Source organism: Ambystoma mexicanum, chromosome 12, assembly GCF_040938575.1.
Source record: "Ambystoma mexicanum isolate Mex_15411 chromosome 12, UKY_AmexF1_1, whole genome shotgun sequence".
Taxonomy (NCBI): domain Eukaryota; kingdom Metazoa; phylum Chordata; class Amphibia; order Caudata; family Ambystomatidae; genus Ambystoma; species Ambystoma mexicanum.
The window spans coordinates 953,335,642-953,361,185 of record NC_090936.1 but is presented as its reverse complement, the minus strand read 5'-3'; positions in this window follow the sequence as shown (position 1 = coordinate 953,361,185).

Here is a 25,544-nt window from a genome sequence, read left to right as displayed (position 1 = left end):
GGAGGCTATTTCAAGGTAGATATCTTCGTTCATGACGTTTACCGTCGCTCCCGTGTCGACGATGAATCTGTTTCTGGTGTTTCCCAACTGGATTGTGACTCTGGGAGCTGAGGTGTCTTCATCTTCAACACTGAGGAGGCATACGTACTCTCTGTCGTAGCCATCTTGTAGGTATTGAGCATGTTCATTCCCTCCTAGCTGATATTGTGGTGGGTAGTTGAGGTATGGTTCTCTGTCTTGCCCCAGGAGGTTTGGAGTTTCCGCTTTGTAGGTCTCTTCGTGTTCCAGGTTCTGCATGAAGTTACTCTGGTGGATGTCATATAGTTTGTTGTCTTTCCTATCTGGCTCGATCTGAAGTCCCTCAAGGGCTCTTACGGTGTTTGGGCGTTGATAAGTATTTGTGGGGGATGACGCGTTCCTGTCTGTCTGGCGATGTTGTTCAGTGTGTGTCTCCATCATGCGAGTGGCAGGCCGTGGGGGTGTTGATCCTCCTTCCGGTAGTAGTTCCTTGCACATCACTTGGAAGTGGTTTTCCATTCCGCATCTCATGCAGCGTTGGCCGATGGCAGGGCACGGACCTCTGTGTGGATACTCGAATCCACAGCGATAGCATTGGCGGTCGCTTTGCGTCCGTTGTGTTGGGTACCTCGGATTTATCCTTGTCTTTGGAGCTGGGTGTCGGGTGTAGGGGTGTATTGCTGCTATTACTTCTCCTTTCTTGGGGTTCTGAATGGCTGCTGCCTGAATGTCCACTCTCTCGTAAACTCTGGCTAGGTCCAGTACCTCTTTTAGGGATAGGGGTTTCTTTAGGAGGTGTTTCCGGAACATCGAAGATACGCAACCTTCTATTTTGCGTAACCTGATGGCTTCTTCGTCATTAAAGTTGGCGAAATCGCACTTCGATATTTTTCTTTGAAGGCGAATGACAAATTCCCCTATTGATTCGTGTGGTAATTGACCACATTGGTTGAACGTGTATCTCTCATAGTCACGATTGGGTGAGATGACAATTTTTTCATTTATGGCTTGCAGGAGTTTTGCATATGTAGTGCGGTCCTGTAGTGGAATCGTGCGTATGATGTTTTTGATTTCCCTCCCTGCGACGTTTGCGAAGATGCTTAGTATGTTGGGAGGTTCTTGTGTGCCGATGGCACCCACAAAGTCCTCGAATTCCTCCATCCACTCTTCCCATCGTTGGCCCTGGTCATGGTGTGGGTTTAATGTGAATGGGGCGGGTCTCCTCATTAGGCTTGCGTGAGGGCAGGGTGCCCCTGGTGATGGTGGTTGGGCATTGGGGTCCGCTGCATCCGGGGCCGACATGATGTTGCCGGTTGGTTTGATTTGGTTGGGTAGGTGGCACGTGGGCGTTGGTCACAGTCACTCTTGGTGCTGTGGCTTCCTGTGAAGATCTCACATGTGAGGCACAGGCTTTCTTTCTTGTGTTGTGGGCTGATTTGGCTCTATGTCCCTTTAAATTGCACGTGTGGGGGGGACACGGCTGTGGCGTTCTCGGCGTATTATCCCTTTGAGTGTCACATGGGGAGACACAGGGATTCCCTTTTGTCGTGGCCTTCTTGGCTAAATATCCCCTGGGATGTCACGTGGGGAGACACGGGGATTCCCCTTTTCCGTATTGTAATCCTCCCGTAATATTCTAAATGTCACGTGCGGGAGACGCGAGGGTCCCTTTCTCCGACACCTTACTTGTTGTGGTTGCCGCGGTCCAGCGGGTCTTTCCACGTCGCGGTGTCGGCTCTTCTCTCCTGGGCACACAGGCCCCTCGATCCTCCGGCACCCTCAGGCCTGCTGCATAATGCTGGAGTGTCGCAGGCGCGTTCTCCTGCTCTCCGGTCTTGCTGCGTGGTGCCGGAGTGTAGCAGTCGCGCTCTCCTGCGCTCCGCTGGTGGGCCTTCTCTGCTGGGAGGCGCACGGGCCTCTCGGTCAGCGTTGGGTCCTCGGGCTCACAAGGTCGCTTTCTGCTGGTCGTTGGTGTCTTCGGGTTGCCAGGTTGCTGCGGGCTTCCCGATCCTTCCTACTGCCGGGCTCACGGGCCCTCTGGCAGGACACACAGGCCACTGCCCGGTGTCAGGGCTCACGGGCCTCCACTCCCTCCACGGGCACACGGCCTTTCCAGACTGCCGGGCGCGCAGGCCCACCAACAGGGCACACGGGCCGCTGCTCTACTCCGGAGCACCTCGCTCCTCACACCCTCCACGGGCACACGGCTGCTCACTCACTTTGCTGGGCACACGGCCCTTTGGCAGGGCGCACGGGCCGCTGCACACTGCTAAGGCACACAGGCCTTTCCAAACTGCCGGGCGCGCAGGCCCACCAACAGGGCACACGGGCCGCTGCTCTACTCCGGAGCACCTCGCTCCTCACACCTGCTGGGCTTTAGCCCTCCACTGCTGCCGACACGCAAGAGTTTGTCGGCCTCGTCGCCAGTGTTAGGCTCTCACTCTCTCTCATTCATACGCGTGCAATGAAAAGACGGAGCCTGCTCTGCCGTGAACTTCCTTTATTCACACCCTAACACTAACTGCCGTTTCCCTCTCCAGCCCCCTCCCTTTCCGCTTTCCTCCCGCTCTTTCTCTGTTGGTGCTCTTAAAGGGGCAGTGTCTCTTTGTTCATGTACAACAATTACCAAGCTTAAAAATACAGTTTAAAAATCAAATCACAGTTTACAAATTTACTCAAATATTCTAAAATCTCATACAAAGGCAGAATACAGTATTAGAGCATAAGCTCCTAATCTTCCTCTTCAGATAACATGAGAGGCAGCAAAACAACTGACTTGCGCTGATGCGAGCCAGTTATGGCATGCCTCGGCTTCCAATGACACGGTCAGACCACATCTTGCTCCGGAAGTAATGGTAAATGTGGTTCATGTGCACTTTGTTCAGCCTATGATTCTATACATGGCTGCAAACCGGGATCAAGTAAGCCCATTAATTATTTCCCTAGCAGTACCTCCCTACAATGCAATTACCAAGCTTAAAAATACAATTTAAAAATCACAGTTTACAAATTTACTAAAATATTCTAAAATCTCATACAAAGGTACGCTCCTAATCTGCCTCTTCAGATAACATGAGAGGCAGCAAAACAACTGACTTGAGCAGACGTGGGCCAGTTCTGGCCTGCGTCAGCTTCCAATGACGCGGTCAGACCGCATCTTGCGCCGGGAGTAATGGGAAATGTGGTTCCCTTGAGCTTCGTTCAGCTTATGATTCTATACACAGCTGCAAACTGCGATCAAGTAAGCCCCTTAATTATTTCGCTAGCAGTACCTTTCTACAATGCTATTACCAAGCTTAAAAATACAGTTTAAAAATGAGTTTACAAATGTACAGATAACATGAGAGGCATCAAAACAACTGGCTCGCACTGACGCGAGCCAGTTATGGCCTGCATCAGCTCCCAATGATGTGGTCAGACCGCGTCTTGCGCCGGTATCATCTGTCCCAAGTACTGCTATCCACTCATCTCCCACGATCACTGCCTCTAGTTCTAGTGGGACTATCACCCCTTCCTCCTCGTCTAGTGGGATCCTTGACCTGAATAAGTACTAATTTGGAAGGCGCCACATTTTCCCCTGGATCCCAGGAAGCCATGCTATTATAATTTCAGAAAAGATCCAGACACTTCCATGCGCTATGGTTCAAAATGTATTTATATGGCTATCTCTGCATTAAATTAACAGGATTCACAAAAACCATTATCTTAACAAACATTAGTAAAGGTACCAAAAACACCAAAACCCTTAACAAAGATTGACGTGTTCATCGGCCGATTGTTGTGCTAGTTGTTCCAAATACGGGATCACCTGTCTGCGAATAATTGCATTCCTTGTTACAAATAGTGGCTCCATTATGGTATTACTTAATCCTAGTTATAGGGCCTCATCACGACTTTGGCGGTAACCCTTAAATCCGGCGGTCGCGCTATTACCGCCGGATTTAAGGGTCCGCCAAATCAGGACTTCGGCGGATTTCGCCCCAGCTCTTGGCTGGGGGGAAATCCGCCGAACATTTGTGCTATTACCGCCGGCGGGGAATTCGCCGGCGGTAAGAGCGCAAATTTTCCCCATTGAGCCCAATGGGGAATGGGGCATTCCCGAATGGGCTCAATGGGGAATGGGGAATTACATTACCGCCGAACTCGTGATCCGGCGCTATTAGCGCCGGGGAGTTCGGCGGTAGGGCTAATACCGGCGGCGGTAATACTACCGGCGTTACCGCCAAAGTCATGATCAAGCCCATGCTCTTAGACATATCTTTAGTGAGAGAATAGTGTGCCCCATATGGCATACGGTGCAAATAATAAGTGCAAAGAAAACTTGCTCTACTTGACCTATATTATTAAGCCGTGACGCTACAGATCGCAGTGAGATCTTGCTTTACATGGTGACAATGTGTTGCCATCTTCCTCAGTCACTTATATAAATAATAGTTAGTTCAAGGGAATGTCCACCAGTAAATAATGTCTATTTTTCTGCTGCAGTTGATTTTTTTATATTGTTGCCTGCTTGCTCCCGATTCCTCCCCTAACTCATACTTGTAATTACTTTACAGATTATCAAATGTTTGATTCCTTCAGACTAGCGTGTCTACATTTTACTGCTGAGGCGTCTACAATTACTAATCCCAAACGTCTCTCTTTTTTCTAGAATACACTGAAACAAAAAAAGTGTGGATTTAAAGGGCACATAACAGTAAATGGTTATTAATGTGACTGAATATCTTGAAAGTTTTAAGAATTGCATTGGATAGTTTCAATGAATTATGATTAACTAAAATCACCTTGATAAAGCCTAAATGGGCAAAACATTAGCATTTGCTCACTAATGAGATAATGTTGGTTTTTGGTTTTTGGAAACTTTACTAATTTTTGTTAAGGGTTTTTTTTGGAACCTTTACTCATTTCTATTAACATAACGGTTTATGTGAATCTTGTTCATGTATGCAGAGATAACCATATAAATACATTTTGAACCACAGTGAATGGAAGTGTCTGGATCTTTCCATAAGTATTTAATACTGGTTGTTTTTTAGTGTTACAACCTCCAGACTACTAATGCAGCATAGATGGTCATTTGAAAGTAGTTAGATACTCATTTTTGAAATTATTGCAGGTCTGAACTGTTAATAAATTTAGGGGTGCGCAGTGTCCCTGTAGAAAACACCTAAGCCAGTTCTCAATCTTAACTTTTACATGACACAGCTGACAAACCTAACACAAACAAGATGACGACTTATAGAAGAAATAGGGATGAGGATATTAGAACACTGCTCTCAGCAAGTGGGGTATGAATAATACAACACAACCAATGAACCCTATTCAGGAAACAATGAGAGATAAATGTATTAAATTAGAAAGATTATCTATTAAGGAAGTCAGCAAGTATTATAAGAAGGCCACTATGACAAATTAGTTAGAAAAAAATCAAATTTTTCATGGGTTTAGAATTGTTATATAACACCAATTTTAACAAACCAGAACACTCTGTACTTGCTGAACAATGGAAGGATAATCTTAATCAAAGTTCTAAGAAGATTATTGAACTTTGGTTGAACATGCAAAAAGGGAACCCAAAATAGTTGACAAACGGTTGGGTGCCACATCCAGAAGCAGAACACCTGGGTCATCACCAGCCAGCTCAGATGTGGAAAGCGATGGTGATGAACAAGCAGTTAATGTTAGCAATGCAAATAATGCAATTGCCCACATTTTATTTTTAGATCAAATAAGACGCTATCGCAAGGGCAACCATCCAATTATCAAAGAGGTAAGTTTTCAAAATTGTACCGCTCACCTGGTTCCCTCGGAGGCGCGGGTCTTGGCTGGGCGATGCAACCGTCGTCAGTGTCAGGCGTAGGATACGTTTGGCTCCCGGATTCGGCCCCCTTTCTCACCGAAAATTTAACCTGAAGGGTGAGGTGTCTGCAAGTGGAAAATCAAGGTATTAGTGCCTGGAAGATTGGGAGAAGTTCCAAGCCCCTCTCTCCCTCTCCCCTCTCTCCCCGTGGTAATCGGTCGATGGTTGTGCTCACCTTAAATAGGCAAATGCTAGGCTCTCCATCCTGCGTCTCAGGCAGGGGCGCTGAGTCCAGTTACTTCACTGGATATGAGTTCAGCCTCTTAATTGCAGAGGGTAAGTTGAGAGCGATGCCGCCGTGTGCTGCACGAGCGTGACTTGTAAGTATAAAAGTTCCCTTTTTTTTTTTTTTTTTTTTTTTTTTTTTTTATTTTGTTTTTGATGCTAACGCATCTTTACAAAATTAGTTTACAACACTTACAACCAATTACATTTCACATTAATACATATTGTTTAAGAACTAGCATTTATATAAAACAGGCATTTATATTCCCTTTAGGTTGCTCTCTTCAAATGTCTTATCTCCTTAATGTCTGTCTTTTCCCTTTCAGATGCTGTCGGTGCCGAAGAAGATGCTCCCCACAGGTTCGTGGCAGAGAGCGTAACAAGATGATGGGCATACGAAAGCACGTAAGTAGAAAGGCTGCTCTAGGGCTGTAGAATGCACCTTAATGTCTCTTTTGTCTTTACAGGTGCCGGAATGCAGCGCGAGCAGAGTTGGAGCGAGCGTAACACAAGTAAGCAGTTTTGTAACTAAGCGTTACTAACCAATGTTCTTTGTCTTTGCAGGCCCGATGCCGTACGAGATATGCAGAAAAAACGCCTTGAATGCTGCCGATGGATCGGGTAAGTTGAACCGCCAACTCTGCCTTTGCCTAACCTGTGCCTTGTGTTTTGCAGGAGCTGCTGAAGACTGAGGATAGGTTCCCAGCAGGTAATTTTCGTATTCACAGGATCCGGAACTGAAGATTCACTGGAGCTGACACGGTGAGCGTCCTGCTGCAGATGCAGAATAACGCGAAGCACCTTGCATCAATCGGGCGTGGTTTAAATAGTCCATAGGAGTGCTTAGGTGTCTTCTTCCACAGCCTCGCCCAGACAAAAGAGTTCCTGCTTCCAGAAGAGGTCCAGCATCAATGATCCAGGGAGTGGTGCCTGCCCCACTCAGAAGGAAAAGTAGTCCCTGCCAGAAGAGAGTGAAACATCATCTTGCTGGTAAGTAAGCAGCATGGTCTGCTGCAGGTAGGTCCACCCAAGCACTCTCACACTTGTTATGAGCCCGGCGCTTCCTGTGCCGGGATGGGTCCATGCTATGAGCCTGGCACCACCCGTGCCAGGACAAGGTCCAAAAGGTCCCTATTGGGACTTGCTGGTGCCGATAGTATATGTTATGAGCCTGCTTCCAAGGATGTTGGGCAGGTCCTGACTCCTTGGAAGCAGTGGTCATGACAAAAATCCCATGCATACAAATATTATATCAATAGGACTCATTCAAGGTGCAAACACAGAGGTAGAAGGCTTAACAAATCAGTTAGCAAACAGGTCCAGAGTAATGACCAGATCAGACACCAGGAAGGACAGGACAATTCAGAGATAAGTGATAATGTTAATTTGGTCCTTGACCTATCAAGAAGGACTCTTAATGAATCAGAATGAAGCCTCCTCAATAGGGGCTTGTCTTTGGCACCAACTAAGCAAAGTGATTATATTAATATTCAGATTGGTAGGTGCAAATGCATAAGAAAACTTAAATTAAAGAAATACGTTCACAATTCAGTTTGGAAACGAACGGATAAAAGGCATAATCTGGAACTAAGCACACTCACAATTAGGGACGCACAAGATACTGCAGTGGTGATATCTTTGATTGATAATAATGAACCAGTAATGGATGAGATTCTAAATGATTTACGGATTGGAAGCACTGTTATGATTGATACCAATCTTAAGCCTAAATCTAAATGTGTGCCACCCGCCCAACAGAGCAGATTAATTGATACATTCCATCAAGCTGTAATCCATGATATACATAAACCTATACAGAGAAAACCCAAAAGGACTAAAACATTTGGTTATAATTTGACTCATGTAGAAAACGTAGCAATCAACAGTCTTCGAAGCTGTGGTGATTTGATCATAAAAGAGGCCGATAAATGGGGCCATATAGTGGTACTTGACATGAATGACTATATCCAAACGGCAGAACAACATTTCCAACAACAAGGTTGTTATATCAAAATCAATCAAGAATTGGTGAGGAAAACCATCACTGATTTTAAGGAACTGATAGAGAAATAGCTTGGATTACAATTACTTACTGATAATGAGTTGGATTTTCTCATGTGTGAGAAACCCTGTATTCCAACTATATACTTCTTCCCGAAGGTACATAAGACGGACATTGACTTACGAGATGTACGGCCGATTATGAGTGGCAACGGATGGTTAACTGACAACATGTCAAAATATGTAGATATGATGTTAAAACCAGATGTTTTCAAGTTAAAATCCGATTTTTGAGATACAATGCAGGTGCTAGACATCCTAAGGGGGATTCAATGGAATGAACACTTGACTCTGGTGACAATGGATGTTAAGACACTCTACACATCCATAGATCATCAACTAGCCTTGAAAATGATTGATTCGTTTTACAATAATATATCTGCTTCTTACTTAAAACATGTGACAATGATGAAGGAATGTGTGGCTTTTTCTCTTGACCATAACATATTTCTTTTTGCACACACTTTGTACAAACAGACCAAGGGTGTGGCAATGGGAGCATGTTATGCAACATCCCAGGCCAACCTCTTTATGGGGGAATTTAAATACACTCATATGTTGAAACATCCAGAAGTAACAAATAAAGCCCTTACCTGGGTAAGGTATATTAATGATATCTTTATAATTTAGAGAGGCACTGAGGATGAGTTAACATTCAATAAATATCTTTTTATTGATGGTCTCAACAGATACATCGGCACTCAATCAACACTTCACATGGTCTTTCTCACAATAGCATTGCCATCAGTTGTAAACATTATACAGTTTACATGTCTGTTTCGGTGTCCGAAAGCAATTTGCACAGGTACGTCCTGAAGGGACCCCATATGTCCTTAGGTCGACTTGTGCTTGGCTGGGTGAGAACGTATTGTTCCTCGCATTCGTTGATATATGTTAATTCGCGCAGGAAAGTGTTCATGCTCGGGGGCTTGGGGCTTTTCCATGCTTGCAATATACATTTTTTGGCAATAATACATGATACATTAAACAGCCTTCTGATTTTTTCAGAACATTTTCCAATATCTCCAAACAAATATTTTTGAAGAGTCAGATGTGGGGGGATTTGTGTAATATCTGCCAGCATTGCGGCCACCATCTCCCAAAACCGCGCCAAGGCCGGACATTCCCAGTACATATGATAGGATCCCGCCTCCGTGGTCCCACATTTGGGGCAATTGCCTGGATCGTCAGATGTGAATTTAGCAATTTTAGCGGGAGTGTAATGCAATCTATTAAGGATTTAAAATTGTATTAGGTGCAGTCCCGCATTGAGGGACACCTTCTTCGTAAGCGCGCAATATCTCCCCCATTTGTCATCAGGTATCAGCATTTTCATATCTATTTCCCATTTCTCTTTCACTCGGTTGGTCGTAGGGATGTGAGTCTGTATTGACTTGTATAACTCGGAGATTCCCAGCCCCACTTGTGTTGTGACAAGTTGTATGCATTGGTGGGTGGGGGCTTCGTCAGGAAAAGATGGCCAATGTGCTTGATATGCAGATCTAATTCTATAATACTGTAGTGTTCGGAGCGGGCCCCCTCCCATGCCTCTTGTAAATACAGTGAGGGTCGCAAATTTCCCATCAACATACATATCTCCTACCTTTGTTTCTTTACCGGGGTTCCAGGCTTCCTGTATGCCAGTGTTGAATGTGGGAGGAATGTTTCAATAGTCCCATAGGGGGATCTCTGGCTTATATGGGTTCTCGATTTTCAATTTTTTATATATTGCCCCCCAGGCTCTCACGGTGCAGCTCACGGTGTCGACTTTGTGTCTTGTGTCAAAGATAACTGATCTAATATCTGTGAGCCTAGTGGTGTATTCCTCTGTCCATGTGTGGGGTGAGTTATCCACATCGTCATACCAATGTTTCGCAAATTGCGCCTGCGCCACTAAGTAGTAGAGCTCGAAGTCTGGCGCCGCTATTCCCACTGTTTCATATGGTTCTGTCATTTTTTCCCAGTATATCCTAGCCACGTTTCCACTCCAGAGAAAAGACACTGCCATGGATCGAAGTCTGGAGAAGAATTCCCTTCCCGGCCATATGGGGATGTTTACAAATAAGTACAATAATTTAGGAAATACAATCATTTTAAGTAGTACACTTCTACCATGTAGTGAGATTGGGAGGTGCCTCCAGACTTGTAGCTTGGTGTTGAGTGTTTGTAGCGCCTGCTCATGTTTGTCAGTGTATAAGGTCTGCCTACTACCGGAAACCAGTACTCCCAGGTATCTAATATGTCGCTCTGACCATTTAAGGCTGCATGTCCAAGCGGGGCACCTTGTGGAGGGCGTGAGTGGGAACATTTCCGATTTAGAGTTATTCACTGTGTATCCAGAGTACTCTACAAATTCACGAATATCTGCCATGATAGGGACTATGTTCTGGTCTGGTTCGCGCACATACAACAGCGTATCATCCGCATACAGAGATATTACTTGGGTGGCTCCTTTCAGTGTGATACCCCTGTTTAAATGTCTCAATCGAACCGCCGCTGCCATGGGCTCCATTGTAAGGGCAAACAGGATGGGGGAAAAGGGGCACCCCTGTCTGGTACCTCTACCCAGCTCAAACAACCCAGACATGGTTCTATTTGTACATACTTTCGCACCAGGGGCAGTGTATAGCAATCTGAAATATTTGATAAAGTAGGGGTCCACGCCGAACTCCTCAAGGAACAGAAAGATGTACTCCCAGGAAACCGAGTCAAACGCTTTCTCGGCGTCGAGTGACACCGCGACCGCCTGTTTATTTGGATTTATTTGTGACATTATGCTGAATAACCTGCGCAAATTCAGGGCAGTGGACCTCCGAGGAATAAATCCACTTTGGTCTGCATGCACCAGCGTAGGTGTTATGGGTAACATCCGGTTTGCTAGCACCTTTGCAAAGATCTTTGCATCCACATTCATTAAGGATAGGGGCCTATAGGATGACATGTCTTGTGGCAGGCATTGGGGTTTAGGCAATACGGCGATTATGGCCTCGCGCAATGTTGAAGGCTTCTTCCCACATTTCTAGTAGCACTGGGACCAACTCCTCTCAAAATTCTTTATAGAATTCAGCGCTCAGTCCGTCAGAGCCCGGTGCTTTGCCAGACGTGAGCCCCTTGATTGCCTCGGTTAGCTCCTCTGCCATGATGGGTTGCTCCAATGCCAGTTTACTCTCCTCTGGGAGTCTAGTGTGGCTAGGTAGTTTTTAATCTCAGCAGGGGATTTCTTATCCCTATTCGCATAAAGCTTTTTGTAAAATTTAACAAATTTGTTGTTTATTGTTGTGATGATCTCATTTTGTATTGTTTAGATGGTGGAGATCGGGGTTGATTGTTTTTACAGTTTTTACCAGGTTGGCCAGCATTTTCCCTGCTTTATTACCCTCCCCATGCCTGTGCACCTGGGTAGGGGCTGCTATATACTGTACTTCTCTCGCTGCCAGGTGGTCAAACTCTCTGAGAAGCTTGTGTATTTTGGCAAGGGTATCCTCACCATGTGTGCGACTATAAGTCTCTTCCAGTTCGTTCAATTCCCTTTCCACCCCCTCCAGCTCACGGTGTACACCCTTCAGAATGCCAGTGGTTTTGGAACCCAGGGCCCCTCTAGCCCAAACTTTGAAGGCCTCCCATACTGACGATACGTGATCTACCGACCCGATGTTGTCCGTGAAAAAGTTGGCAATTTCAACGTGTAGGGTCTCAACGACACTTGGGTCTTTTAGTATGTCTCTAGGCATTCTCCATCTCATCGTTGGTCTAGGGGTATCTTTCAGATTGATCTCCATTATCACTGAGGAGTGATCAGAGAGCGTGCGGGGAAGGATCTCACAATTTTGTAGTGCATGCGCAATGCCTGCAGATATAAACCAGTAATCTATACGTGACTCACTATCGTGCACCGAAGAGTAGAATGTGTACCGTCTACTGGTTGGGTGTACTCTCCAGGCGTCAAGTAAGGAAAATTGTGGGAGGATTTGCTTTAATGTTAATGCCGCCCTAGGGGGTGTCCTGGTCACTGTGGCAGATCTATCAAGGGCCGGGTCTAATTCCACGTTGAAGTCTCCTCCCATATAATGGTAGGTGCATCGTGCTTAACAAGGATCTCTAACATATTTAAGTAGAAGTCAGGGTCGTCCAGGTTGGGACCATAGGTGTTCACCAGAGTTATTTGTCTCCCTGTTATTTCCCCCCAGACCAGCACGTACCTGCCCATTGGATCTGCCATGTGGCCTTTGGCAAGAAAGCCCAGCGAGTGATGTATCAGAGTGCAAACCCCCCTGGACTGCGAGGAGTAGTTTGTATAGTAGCGCAGTAGCCCCATTTTGCCAGTATTTGCTCATTAACCAGGCTCTGTGCGTGTGTCTCTTGCAACATTAGAATTTGTGGCCCGTGTCCAGTGACATAGTTACCAACTTTCCTGGCCTTCATTGGATTATTTAGACCTCGGGCATTCCCTGACATTAGTCTTATCTTTAACCCATCACCCATTTTTTATGCATACACATTGTGATATACTGTGTCAGCCATAAGTGTACAAGTTACCAGCATTTGAGTGGCACCAACGCCCGCGAGACCATAATTCAGTTACCCCACAACTTCCAACAATGCGTAACCTTAAACTCTCATTAATGCATACCCTATCCCAAGACTCAAACTCGTCTGGGTGGTCACAGTAACACAAAACATTCCCATCTTCCCTTCCCCCCCCTCCACCCACATCATCTACCCCAACTTGACGATGGACCCTATTAACCATTAGGAACATTCCTGAGGGTGCTTCGTTACAGACACGAGGCTGCCAGACCGGGCTCACGACCTGCTTTACATTACTTGGAGCCCCCTGCGGGTGTCACAGTTCCAAAAGGATACTGGTATGTCCCGAGCTGCTCGACAAAGTTTCAGTCCCCAGCTGAAGGTGGGTTTCTCCCATTTTGATCTGGTCCACGGCCCGGGGGGGGGGCAGCAGAATGGTGGCCTCTACATAGGCCAAGGCTGCGGCAGGAGTTTCGAAGAAGTGCGCCCTTCCTCCATATTGAATACGCTTCTTGGCCGGGAATATTAATGCATATGGGACTTGTCTTGCACTTAGGAGTTTTTTAACTGGCTCATATGATCTTCGACTCGCCTGGACTCCGGCAGCAAAGTCAGGATAGAAATGTATATGGCTCTCTTCGTATTGCAGTGTTCCAAGGTCTATAGCCATCCGGAGGATCGAGTCCCTGCCCCTGTAATTGAGCAGTCATGCAATAATCTTACGAGGTGGCGCCCCAGGTTTTGGCACAGGGGCCTGAGTACGGTGTGCTCGTTCAATGAGGAAATGATCTGAAAAGGAGTTTGCTCCAAAGAGAAACTTGAAGAGTGATTCCACCTGAATTTCCATTTTATCTTTGCCAAATGACTCTGGAACTCCCACAATGCGTACATTGTTCCTTCTTGAGCGCGATTCAAGGTCCTCACACTTATTCTGCAATTTATTCATGTTTTCTCTAAGCTGGGCAATGTCTTGGCCGTGTTGCGCCACCGTGTCCTCGGTTGTTCCAATCCTGTCTTCTGCCTCAGTCAGTCTCAGGTTGTGCTTGTCGACCCTGGTTTTCAGTGTGCCAATGGTTGTTACGATATCATCCAGTTTCATATTTAAGGATAGGAAGCCATTTTGAACTATGTTGGTCAGGTGTTCCACCCTGTTGCCACTCCCTGCACTGGGTTCAGAACTGGATGTCGGGGTGGATCCGGCTCACAACTTCTCACCTGGATACTTGTGTAGGAGTCCATCAGCCCCTTCTTCTTGGCGCTTGCCCCTTCCGCCAGTTTGTCTTGCTTCCTAGTGTTCCCCATGGCTTCCGTGTCTCTCGGCTTTGACCTTGCAGGAGAGAGTAGTGACCACAGTTAAGTAGTTTGGTACGTCGAGGGATAGGTCTACTCTGGGCGTTGCCTAGTTTCTGCGTCGGGCTCGGGGCCTCCCCGCCAGGTCCTGCACGTGTAGTAGCTCTGCACAGGGAATGGCCAGACCATCCAATGTTGTTGATGGATTGTGCTCTCCCACGTTTCTGAATACAGGGTATTAAGTCTACCGAACGGTGAACAACCGTTAGTGTCCGCGGGGGGCACTTGGCAGTTGTTACTCCAAGTTGGCACTAGCAATTGTGGTGGTTCTGAGCTCAGATGGCCACACAGCACCTGCACAGTATTGTTTGCAAGAATGGGGGCCAGTGGCGCGTTTGCTGTAGTTGACTCGGGCCCAGCAACACCTCTGCGTATCCGTAAACAGCCGGGTGTACGTATTGTAGTACCTGATGAGCTTGCACTGCTGAGCTCTTCAGGTACTACAATACGTACACCCTGCACTCGCACGCGCTATCTGGATGGGCTGCACCAAGGCCTCCCACAGCCTGGGTGTGTGCCCGCAGGCCAGATCAGTGCATCGGCCACCAGAGGGTCACTGTATCCGCCACCACTTCGCCTCGTGCACACGTAGGTTTGTGTATGCCTGCAGGGCTACAGGATTGACTGTGATGGGGGGATACTGTTTCAGTGTTTGCTTATGCGCAGGGCGGGACTCGCCTTACCCGGGGCCACAGGCCACGCACCTGCGGGAGCTCTTCTTCGCCCACGTCTGGCCGCATGGCACTTGGCAGGGCAGCATTGGGCCGTTGGGCTCCTCCAGCGACCAAAGTGGTGTTCGGGTTCCTCAGCCTCAAGCCCAGAAGCGGCTGTGGAAGGAGGACAGGCCATCCCAGTCAAATCGCACTGCATCTCCTCCGACATCGCGCCATCTTCTCGATGCTCCTTCTGGCCAGAGCGTCAGCGGCCCGGTGTTGCGATCCTCTGGTTCTAGGATCGGTACACGTTTCTGCCCCGTCCTGCCAAAACTGCCGATCATTGCAGTTCCGCAGCCAAGGCACCACCGGTTCCAGTATTTTTTGTGCAGGACCCTCTAAGCTTGGGACACGTCCCAGTCTGTTCAATGTAATGCAGTGGGCTCCGAAAGTAGGATTTATTGACTAACGGATAGTTCACGGGCCAGAGCGCTCTGATCAAGCAGCCATCTTCGCCGTGCGCATCAGAGCCCCCCCAACATTCAACAAATATCTTAATACTAATAACTTTGGTTTACAAGTGATCTTGGAGTTGAGTCCTAACCGCATCACATTTTTGGATTTGGTAATTAATGTTGTCAAGAATGGTGAGCTATGCACACAGACCTTCAGGAAAGAAACTGAACTGAATTCTATTTTACACTCAACAGGGTGTGTCACAAGAAGAGTGTAATTGATACATAGCCAAAGGGAATTTCTGCACACTAAAAGGAATTGCAGCAATACTAGTGATTATAATAGTGAGAAGTCACTTATAGAAAAGAGATTTTTGGAAAGGGGATAGCCTATGAAAAGCATTGATGAGGCAAAGGAGAATGCTGAACATATTGACAGGGAAATGTTGCTAACACCACAAGTTAGCCATCAGAAAGAGGGCAATAAGCCGAGGATGATCAGACAATTATCAAGGGACAATAAGTTGATACAACATTTTTTCAAGAACTGGCCAATCCTTCAATTTGATGAGGATTTGGGGAAATATATTACAGAAAAACCTGTATACACCCGAGCACCCACTCTTACAAAGAAATGCCATCAGTGGGAAACCAGTTAAATATTTTTTCAAATGTTTGAATTGTACTATGTGTAGACATGCTCTGAATGTGGGTTCTACTATTAGAAAATTAAGATTTTGTATTAGGGAACACCTTAACATGACCATCAATCCTGAGAAGAAAACATCATCACTGGGACATTGGGCTCTGGAGCACCAGATGGATAATAAAGATCAGATGAAATTCATTGGGGTGAAGCAAATACATCTGAATATAAAATGGGGAGACCGCAAACTGATCAAAAGCGAAACTCATTTGCAAACTAAAAGCCACAGTACTTGGATTAAACAAGGACACTGCAATGCAAGCCTTTTTATGAATAAGGATGGATTGCATGAGCACTTATTATGGTTGACAGGCCAATTCATGGAATTAATGTGCCCTGAAAATTTCAGCGCAAGCGTGTGAAAGTGTGCGATTCGCAGCGAAAACGTGCGAATCGCAGTGCCAGTGCGAAAATCGCAGCGAAACCCGCGCACAGCGATTCATGGAAGTCCGTGCACGTGGAAATCCATGGATGTGTGCTGAAAACCTATTCGGAGCATGCTGGCGCACACGCCTTCAAACAGTGTGCGCTAAGCGCACAGCGAAAGCGCACATAGCGCAGGGCACACAACAAAAGTAGGCGTAACACGGGGCGTGACACGCGGAATGGGGAACAACGCATGAAAATGTGGGCGTCATGGGGGAAGTACAGGAGGCAAGTGCGTTGAACGCCCACACGCTCGCCTACAACACGTATTCATGGAATCGAATAGGGCAATCCAGCGCATGGGCAAAGACACGCACAGGCCTAAACATGTCCGCCACACGAAGGCAGGCGGTAGCGTCCCTGCGCATGAAAAAAATGTGGTGCGCTAACAAAAAGCACGTACATAAAGCTATGATGAATGTCTCATACTGTGTCCCTCTAGGACAAATGACATGCAAAGGGGTACGCGACAAACACGGACACCCGCTGTGTGAAAAATAGCGTGTGCGTGTATTTCGGGGTGCGCAGGAAGTTTCACACGCGATAGGCCTTGGTCGAGCGGGGTACTTGTATAACTGGGGTTCGCGTGGAGTTTCACACGCGATTAGCCCTGTACGAGTGGGGTACGTGTATTCCTGGGGTTCGCGGGAAGTCTCACACGTGATTTCAGCAGAGAATGTGTATTTCGGGGGTGCCGGGGAGTCCTACATTTGAATTGGCAGTGTGGGTCCTCCCAGGTGTTCCCTCTACACCCTCCACGGCCCCTGCAGGCAGCCCACACCACAGGGGACTACCCTGCACCCCTGCTCATGTCCCGCAGGCAGCCCATCCACCATGGGCATGTCCCCCATCCAAGCCACATGTCAGCTTGCACTACTGATCACCAACGCATGACCCCCTGCACCCTGACCCCCCAGCAGTGCAGGGCACCTGCCAGCAGGCCCCCACACATGTCCCCCAGCACCCCCACCCGCCAGCAGTGCAGGGCACCTGCCAGCAGGGCCCCACTCATGTCCCACTCATGTCCCCCTGCACCCCCACCCCCCACCAGTGCAGGGCACCTGCCAGCAGGCCCCCACTCATGTCCCCCTGCACCCCCACCCCCAGCAGTGCAGGGCACCTGCCAGCAGGCCCCCACACATGTCCCACTCATGTCCCCCAGCACCCCCACCCCCCACCAGTGCAGGGCACCTGCCAGCAGGCCCCCATTCATGTCCCACTCATGTCCCCCTGCACCTCCACCCCCAGCAGTGCAGGGCACCTGCCAGCAGGCCCCCACTCATGTCGCCCTGCACCCCCACCCCCAGCAGTGCAGGGCACCTGCCAGCAGGCACCCCACTCATGTCCCACTCATGTCTCCCTGCACCCCCACCCCCCAGCAGTGCAGGGCACCTGCCAGCAGGCCCCCACTCATGTCCCCCTGAACCCCCGCCCCCCAGCAGTGCAGGGCACCTGCCAGCAGGCCCCCACTCATGTCCCACTCATGTCCCCCTGCACCTCCACCCCCCAGCAGTGCAGGGCACCTGCCAGCAGGCCCCCACTCATTGCCCCCTGCACCCCCACCCCCCAGCAGTGCAGGGCACCTGCCAGCAGGCCCCCATACATGTCCCCCTGCACCCCCACCCCCCAGCAGTGCAGGGCACCTGCCAGCAGGCCCCCACTCATGTCCCACTCATGTCCCCCTGCACCCGCAACCCCCCAGCAGTGCAGGGCACCTGCCAGCAGGCCCCCACTCATGTCCCACTCATGTCCCCCTGCACCCCCACCCCCCAGCAGTGAAATGCTGATCTCATGACACAAACCAAAAGTCAACTATGTACATCAACACATGTCCGTCACACACATACACTGGTTGGCATTGCTTGTGTAAACCCACATTTTCACATGCATCAACCCAATGAGCAAATCGCACACATGGAACTAAAAAATTAAAATGTATTATGTACATAAAATCAAAAATGAAATGAAAACATACCAAAATATGAAACATGAAATGAAAAGCATGTGAAAAAGATGATTGAATGAAAATGATAACCAATCCAAAAACATTAGAAAGAAAAACAGCCCAAAGTCACCCTCCAACAACGCAAATACAAAGGAAATGTAAAAAAAAATCTCCATTGATTCATGTTCATAATAAAAAAAAAAAGAGAAATCAATCCATAGTCCAACTATTTACAATCCATTGTCCGGAATAAATAATCCATTGCTCCATGTCCATAATGCAAAAAAATTTGAAAAATGAATACATGATGAAACTATATACAATCCATTGTCCAAGGATGTAAAGGGTCCATGATCCCAACCAAACAAATGAAACCTACCTAACAAACTACCTAAAAATATAACTATATACAAATTTGTGTGGCATTGTCCATTGACCACAAATAAAAGGAAAACGAAAAGGAAACCTAACTATTTACAAGGGCAGCGGGCTAGTCCGACGGCTCACTTTTGGATGTCCCGGGCCAGGGCATCATCGAACTCCCGCTCAATGTCTTGGAGGCGGTCCTCTTCCATGGTCCCGAGGGTTCACAGGGACGACGACATGTTCTCCTCCAACTCCCTGCTAATTGCCTCGAGGCACTTGGCCCTCCTCAGGGCCCTCCGCATGGAGTTCTCCGCCCTGACCATCGTGAGCCGTGCCTCTTCTGCCCGCTGCCGCTCCGCATCTATAGCATGGCCTAACCGCTGCCACACGGAAGACACTTCCAGTCCTGGGTCCTCCTGCCCTCTGGCCGATGCCTGCCCCTGTGATGTCGAAGTCCCCGAGCCATGATGGCTCCCACCTTGTTGCTGCTGCTGCTGTGCCTCTGCCTGTGCCCTGGCTCTTGCTGCCTGCACATCCTCCTCTGGCTGGGGTGCAGTTTTTGAGGTGGCCACCCCTGCTGGACGTCCGACTAGCGACTGTGGCAGGGATGTGTCCTCCACCAGCCTGGCCGCAGGGTCAGAGGCAGCTCCACAGGGTACCCAGGTGATACATGGGTGGGAAGATGGCATGGAGGACGACTGGGGCATGGGGGTTCAGTTGAGGAGGGGGTCGGAACAAGGTCCAGAAATCGAAGGAATCCTGCCCTAGTGAGCTGTCCCAGTAGGTCAACGCGGTCAACGAGCCAATCGAGAAGACGTGCAGTCTCCTCATGAAAAGACTGCAGGTCACCTCGCATGTCCCGTTGATGCAACGCCACCCCACCCAGGACAGGCTCAACCCGGTCCCAGATAGCCACGTCCGCAGGGAGAGGAAGGCCAGTTGTTGTAAGCGGATCCCCTCCCTGAAAACGGGTCTGGACGTAGGCATCCCTGCTGGTGCGGGATGATGCAGTCACAGGATCGGGGACAGGATTACACACAGGCACCTCCGCGGTGGCCTGTGCTGCCTCCTGTCCCTGCCCCTGCACTGCACCACTAGCACCAGTGGAATCCCCACCTCCAGACCCCATGTCTGTCACGTGCACGGCCTCCTCCTCCACCAAACCCCCCACCAACCTGCATAACTCCGTGCCATCTTCCTCCGTCGCACCCTGTGGGGTCTCAGCTGCCCCTTCTGCTGCCGAGGAGTCCAACTCCGACCTCCGCCTCTTGGACCTTCCCTTGGCAGCTGCGGCCTGGGACGCGGCACCAGACTCCTCACTCCCCGACAAGATGACAACCTGGGAGGGGAGCCGGGCCTTGCGTGTCCGGCTGGCGGGACGATCGCTGCCGCTGTGCTCCACAGCACCCTCTCCGCCCTCTTCTTCAGTTGACGCTGCAGACAGGGAGAGATAAAACACAGGCATCAGGGCACTGTACAATGGACTGATACACACATGACAGTTGCACATGAGTGGCATTGTTTAACTACAGACACAGCATCACACTCCACGAGACACATGTCATTTTAACTCACACACATGAACATTTCAACAGGAATATTGCACCAGGCAGCATCATCCATACACATACAACAGCATGAACAGCCAAAGGTGAGCCTGACATCACATGAAACACAATGAGTGCACTAGACATGCACACACGCCACCACACTTACTTGCATGTCTACATCTCCTCCAACTGTGGCAGTGATGAGATCGCCATACATGTCACATCTGCCATTCATCCTTCTACATGTCAGTGTCAAGTGCATCCATGTTGCATCACAGTTGCACACTTGTCAGATACACATACATGCACATGTACACAGTGCAGATATATGCAGCTGGAACCAACATCCATGTGTGACACCACAACCTTGACAACTTACATACACAGTCATTCAAACATGTGTGCCCACACATCTGCATTTGGCCTGCATGCTTATCCACACATACTCCATCCATGTGTCTCACACATGAGAGGACTTGCATGTGTCAGCCTCACGGCCCTGTACATACACATCCATACATGGCCCTACAAAACCACATGTACAACCTGCACACTACTGGCACACCACCACATGCACAGCTCACAATCAGTATGCATGTACACTTACCGCTCGACTCCAGACGGGTCTGCCTCTCAAGGACCTGGACGTGGAGCGCTGGGCATACACGTTCCAGGACCCTCATTTGGTCTTCCGACAGGTGGCCCCGGCGCCCCTTAGCATCCGCTGCCTTCAAGAGGCGCTGGGCCTTGTTGAGGGTCCTGGACCTGAAATCCTCCCAGCGCTTCTTGACATGTTGTAAGTCGCAGACTGCCACCCCCTCCACGTTGATGGCAGTCACGATGTCCATCCAGATCCTGGTCCGTGCTTCCTTGTCGGCACACGGACTTCCGAAGAGGGCATCATACTGCCCCAGGACTTGCTCCACCAGGACACCAACTTCGGTGGCAGTGAAGCTGGTGGCCCTCTGCCTCTCTGGCTGGGGGTTGCCAGTGCTGCCAGATGGTGGTGTTCCCGACATGGCAACCCCAGAGGCAGGTGTGGGTGAGCAACTGGGTCCTGGGGCTGGGCTGTGGAGCGATGGTATTCCAATCGGGAGCCTTTGGTTCCAGCAGGGGTGGTCACAGCAACTGCACCCCTGGCTGATGTGCATGCAGCAAATGGCAGGGCACGTGGGCAGCAGGCAGTCAGGCAGCAGTAGATGGCAGGTGGGAGCGTGCTTGGGGCTCTGGGGGGCAGTAATTCAGCCTTCTGGGCAGGAGCATGGTCTTCCGTGTGTGTACGCGTGGCCAGCTTGATACGGAGTGATTTGGCACATGAAAATCTTGCACGTCAGCATGTAATTCGAGGAAAGGCCCTTAGCACGTAAGCGCGACATCACATGTACGCGATTTCATTGGACCAAAGGCCCTTAGCGTGTAAGCGCGTCTGTGACGTGATGCACGCGTGTGTTTCCCTCATAGCACGTGATGACAGAGCACACGTGGAAAAACTGCATGTGCGAGTGTCATCGCGTGTAATTGGAGGAAAGCGCGCGTACACGCGTAAGTGAAGTGTACGTGTGGGTCGGTTTAAAAGGTACGTGTAGGACACCATTTTCTTGTACGTGCTTTTCGTGGAGAGCGAGTGGGTGAAATCTATACTTCTTGTAGGTTCACACGCGATAGGCCTTGGGCGAGCAGGGTACGTGTATTTCTGGGGTGCGCGGGAAGTTTTACATGCGATTGGGCCTGGGCGAGCGGGGTACCACTCACCGTCTGCCTTGCATGTAGAAGAACGCGTAGCCAACACCCACCCGCTGTGAAGTAATAGCGTGTGAACCCCAACGCCTGAAAAACACACGCACCGCACCCCACAAAAAGCACATACAGAGCAATGGAAATCCACGTGAGATCTTCAAGCCTTGCCAGGGAAACGCCCGTGCGCGATACGTCACAGTCGTGCTTACGCGCTAAGGGCCTTTGGTCCAATGAAATCGCGTATGCGTGCTGACGTGCTTACACGCTAAGGGCCTTTTCTCGAATTACACACTGACGTGCACTTTTTTCACGTGCCAAATCACTCCGTATCAAGCTGGCCACGTGAAAACACACGGAAGACCATGCTCCTGCCCTGAAGGCCATTTTCCTGCCCCCCAGAGCCCGAGCACGCTCCCACCTGCCATCTGCTGCTGCCTGACTGCCTGCTGCCCACGTGCCCTGCTATTTGATGCCTGCACATCAGCCATCTGCAGGGGTCCAGTTGCTGTGTCCACCCCTGCTGGAACAGAAGACTCCTGACTGGGATATCATCGCTCCACAGCCCAGCCCTGGGACACAGATGCCCACCCACGCCTGCTCGGGGGTCGCCATGTCAGGGTAAACACCATCTGAGACCACTAGCGACCCCCAGCCAGAGGGGCAGAGGGCCACCAGCTTCAGTCAGAAGGAAGCTGGTGTCCTGGTGGAGTATGTCCTGGGGCATTATGATGCCCTCTTCGGAACATCATGCGCCAACAAGGAAGGACGGGATAGGATCTGGGACGACTTTTTGGTTGCCATCAACGCGGAGGGGGTGGCAACCCGCAACATCAAGCAAGTCAAGAAGCGCTGGGAGGACTTGAGGTCCAGGACCCTCATAAAGGCCCGGCGCCTCGTGGAGGGGGGCCGGGGCAGCATGAGTTCCATCCAGATGAGGGTCCTGGAACGCGTAGGCCCAGCGCTCCACACCCAGATCCTTCGGAGGCAGACCGGTCTGGAGTTGAGCGGTAAGTGGCCAAGCATTGCTGTATGAGACAGGGCATGTTGCAGGGTGCTGGTTGTCTGATACTTGCCTGTATGTGTGACATAGGCCATGTACGTATGTGTGTGTGCAGGGACATCATGGTCATGCATGTGAGACCAGTAATGTGTGAAGCACATGGTTGGTGCATGTGTTACAATGCAACATGCGGAGCAGCATGCGGAATGCACACATTAATGCATGCCTGTCTCTATTATTGGACATGGATGGGGTGTGAGAGATGGGTGCTGCTGTCATGGATATGTATGGTGTCCATGTCTGTGTTTCTGACTTGCGTGTCTGTGACTTGTAAATGCCATGGATGCATGACACATGTCTGTGACAATGTTCAGATTCACTGATGCAGCCTACTCATTCTTGTATCCACTGTGTCTGGGGTGTACGAGGCCAGATGGATGAAACTACGGTGAAGTGTGTGCATGTGATAGGCATGACCCATGATGCATGTGAGTTTCAAACCAGCATTGTATGTTTCAAGAGTCCCTTGGACATGTATGCTAATGTTCATAGCAAGCGCCATGCCTGTTACTGCATGTGTTTTGCCTACACTGACCCATGTGTTGTGGATGGACATGATGGAAGTGATGTTTGACAGTGCCACTCATCTGCTATTGCTTCCTGTCTAGGGGACCATTGTACAGTACCCTGATGCTTGTGTTCTATGTCTCCCTCTACACAGCGGCAAGTGATGAAGAGGGCGGAGACGGTGCTGTGGAGCAAAGCGGCGGGGATGCCCCCACCGGCCGGTGACGCAAGGCCCAGTCACCCTCCCAGAAATTACCATCGTCCGGGAGTGAGGGGACTGGTGCTGCGTCTGCCACTACGGCTGCAGCGGAAGGGGTGGGTGAGCCCCCACAGGGGCTTGCAACGGCGGAAGACAGTGTGGAGCCATCCAGGTTGGTGGTTTCCACAGAGGAGGAGAAGGCCGCTACTGAGCCGCACATGGGGCCTGGTGGGGGTGGTACCACTGGTGCAAGTGGTGCAGTCTAGGGGCAGGGGCAGGAGGCAGCACAGGTCGTCGTGGAGGGGCCTGTGCATGACACTGTCCCTGACACTGTGACTGCACCACCATGCACCAGCAGGGATGCCCCATCCCAGGCCCGTCCACAGGTAGGGGGGATGTCCATGTCATCTGACACTCCTCTACCTGCGGACGAGGGGACCCCTGACTGTATGGAGAAGGTCCTGATTGGTGTCACGTTGCGCACGCGTGACATTCGTGATAACGTGCGTGCTTCCCGGGGGGAGCATGCACGTCATCACGAAGAGCAGCATGCCAAAGTGGCCCAGTTTGGAGTGTCCATGGTCGGGGGTTTGTACATGTGTCGGCCACTCTGGCGGCCCTCTCCTCCTCTGTGGAGACTATGCGCCAGTCGTTCTCCATGCCGTCTTCCGGCCCAGATGCCACCAGGGCCCCCTGTGGATCTGCCCTGACCAACGCAGCCAGCTCGGTGGGGATCCCATCCCTGCCACAGTCGGGAGTCGGAGGTCCAGCAGGGGTGGACACCCCAGCAACTGGACCCCAGCAGATGGAGGATGTGCCGGCATCATCGGGCAGGGCACGTGCACGACGGCGTCGGTGGATTCCATCAGCCTGGATGCCGTCGTGCTGGCAGAGGCAGTTGCGTCGGAGGCAGCGGCAGGCTCAACGTGGGAGGCATCATAGCTCGAGGCCATCTACATCAGAGGGGCAGGCATCAGCCGGATGCCAGGAGGACCCTGGAATGGGAGTGTCTTCCGTGTGGCAGCGGTTGGGCCTGCGGATAGGTGCGGAGCGGCGGTAGGCGGACGAGGTACGGCTCACAATGGTCAGGGCGGAGAACTCCATTCGCAGGGCGCTGAGGCGGGCTGAGTGCCTCGAGGGAATTCGCTGGGAGTTGGAGTTGGAGGTGGACATGGCGTTATTCCTGCGAGACCTCGGGGCCAGTGAACAGGCCCGCCTCCAAGACATTGAACAGGAGTTTGATGATGCCCTAGCCCATGACATCAACAAGTGAGCCGTTGGACTTGCCCGTCACCATTGTATATAGTTCATTAGTGTTAAGTTTAATTTCTTTTTTCTTTCATTTGGGGCGCATGGACAATGCCCCACATTTTTCTATATAGTTAGTAATAAGGTAGGTTTCATTGTAGGTTTCATTTATGTTGTTGGGCTCATGGACCCTGGATTTGCTATTTGTACATAGTTTTACAGTGGATTTTTCTCCTTCATCTTTTTTTTTTCACCATGGAGCAATGGATATTAGGCTTTTCTTTCCTTTTGGATTTGCTTTGTAAGACGGTGACGTTGGACACATTTTCATTTGGATTAATTTGGATTCTCATTTTATTTATTTATCATTTTTTGGGACATGCTGCATTTTGATTATTATTGGCATTATTGTGTGTTTTGATTTCATTCCCTTCATTTTGGCTTGAATACATTTTTGTTTCTTACTTCAATGTGTGGTCTTCTCTCATTGGTTTCATGCATGTCACAATGTGGGTTTTTTCAGTCATGTGTTGCCATTGTGTGGGTCTGACAGACTTGTACTCATGCGCATACTGCTTATTTGTGATCTATCATCTAATGGGGATTTCAATTTGGAGTGGATGTAAAGCTTGGTTTGGTGTTTGGACTGGG